Here is a 2,922-nt window from a genome sequence, read left to right on the forward strand (position 1 = left end):
TATATGTATATATACATATATATAATTCATACCATACAAATGTGATCTTGCTAAAATAGTCTCTCGCCAGTCGAGTACAACACATGTCCGTCGGTATCTCTACTTTTATATTTCGTATATGGTGTGCAATGCGTATGCTGTGTCTTGTACATATAGGAGCCAAGGTGTGTTATGTTGTTCGTATCACTGCTGTCCCCAAGGTACGATGCAAGGTACACTCATCTGGTACATATCAAAGAACTCACCCAGAAATCCAAAATCTTTCAAAGTATAAACATACGACTTATCAAAGCATATACATGAAATCTGTAACCTATCAACGCGTATATATAAAATCCTGTAACGTATTAAAGTACATAAGACCTATAATATATTAAAGTACATATTTAGAACCTGTAACCTATCAAAGTGCATAAAACCTTTAACATATTGAAGTACATATTTTCAAAATCTATATCTTATCAAGAAAAATTCTTAAAATCTGTAACCTATCAACCTGTATATTTAAAACTTATAACCTATTAAAGTATATATTTATAACCTATAACCTATTAAAGCATATATTTATAACATAGCCTGTTAAAGTATATAGTTATTACCTGATGAAACCTATTAAAATATATATCTAAAACCTATATCCTATTCACGTATATATTTGAGGCCTATAACCTATCAAAGGATATACTTTATATCTATATTGTATCAAACTATATACTTGTATTCAGTAACCTATAACTAATATATTTAGAACATACAACCTATTAAAGTATATATTTAAAACCTAGAACCTATTGAAGTATATTTTTAAAGCCTATAACATAGAGCATATACTTCAAATCTGTAACCTATCAACGTGTATATCTAAAACCTATAACTTATCATAGTATATACTTAAGATCTATAACCTATCGAAGTATCACCTTAAAATCTGTAACCCTTCAACGTTAAGACTATCGATGCATATATTTAAAACCTACAACTTCCTATCGAAGTATGTATTTGAAACCTATAACACCTATAACATAAGTTATCAAAATCTATAATATAACAAATCTATCAAAGTGTACAATTAAAATCTAGAAACTATCAGTGTACGATTAAAATCTAGAAACTATCAGTGTACGATTAAAATCTAGAATCTATCAAAGTGTATACTTAAACGCTAACCATTTTATTGCACTGTCTTAAGGTAGGCGGCATGAAGTTTCTCTTGCTTCGTGTACTCCTTCATCAAGTTCTTCTTTCGGGACTTCGCAACTTCCTCTCCTGCGTCGTCGTGCGTGGGGATACCCTACAATTTTAGGGGTTTAGGGTTTTAGGTAATATTATGCAACACACGTGTAAGTCTGATACTTACGTTAATATGTCATGTGTAATAGACGTATGGATATGAAATAAAGTGCGAGCAGACCTGAACTCTAAACTGAGTCTATAGGGTATAGGTTAACACGCTTTAGATACTTCAAGTATTCTATGCCGTGAGAATGCGACCAATGGATAGCATCACTCACCCCATACGAATACATGCACACATTCGAATTACGTCACATACATCATACGAATACATGCACACATTCGAATTACATCACATACATCATACGAATACATACACACACCCAGATGACATAACTTACATCATACGAACACATGCGCACACTCAAATAACATCACTTACATCATACGAATACATGCACGCACACAAATAACATCACTTTTATCATACGAATACTTACACACACAAACAACATCACTTACATCATAAGAATACATACACACACAAATAACACCACTTACATCATACGAATACATGCACACACACAAATAACATCACTTGCATCATACGAATACATGCACACACACAAATAACATCACTTATATCATACGAATACATACACACACAATTAACATCACTTACATAAAAAAATAACACACACACACACAAATAACATCACTTACATCATACGAATACATGCACACACCTTATCGTCGAACTTTGTGTACAGGGCAGCACCCTCAGGGGTCGTTCGCGTCTTGAACATCTCTGATGGAGCGATCTTGGCTTTCTCCAGCTTTTCCGCGTCTGCCGCTTCCTATACAGGTGTTCAGTACACGGTACATGATATATTAGTCAGATGTATATGTTTGGGTACGTAAATATTAGTTGGATGTGTATGTGTTTTATTGAGTGTGCGAACATCAGTTGGATATAAATGTAATTCATTGTGTACGTAAATATTAGTTGGATGTATATGTATTTTATTGGGTGCATGAACATTAGGTGGATATATATGTAATTCATTGGGTACATAAATATTAGTTGGATATATATGTATTTTATTGGGTGCATGAACATTAGGTGGATATATATGTAATTCATTGGGTACATAAATATTAGTTGGATGTATATGATTTTATTGGGTGCATAAACATTAGGTGGATATTTATGTAATTCATTGGGTACGTAAATATTACATGGATGAGTACTTGACGCCAGACGATGCTTCAATGTTCGACTGTACACGCAGTGTATGTGCCATGGTCTTTCAGGACGAATATATACACTCTCGCTTAAGTGCGTGTGTATACATATATACACACAGAGGCACTTCCGTTTCCTACTCGTTGTATATGTTTGCGGTGCATAATTATTATACATGAGAAGCGGTTTCCTACACGCACATATCCACTTATACACAAAAGATATACACCCACACAAAGGCAACAGCATAGGCACGCATATAAAGCACTCTCTCACAAACAATTGCCACCGTATACGCTATCATTGCATGGCTGGAAAATCAGAGTAATGTAATTTGGTTTGGACTGGTTTGTCCACCCTGATTGCAAAATAATTGCTACCATACAAGTACAAAAAATATTCAAACACACGCACACACACACACACACACACACACACACACA

This window comes from Sphaeroforma arctica (assembly GCF_001186125.1).
Source record: "Sphaeroforma arctica JP610 unplaced genomic scaffold supercont1.1403, whole genome shotgun sequence".
NCBI lineage: Eukaryota > Ichthyosporea > Ichthyophonida > Sphaeroforma > Sphaeroforma arctica.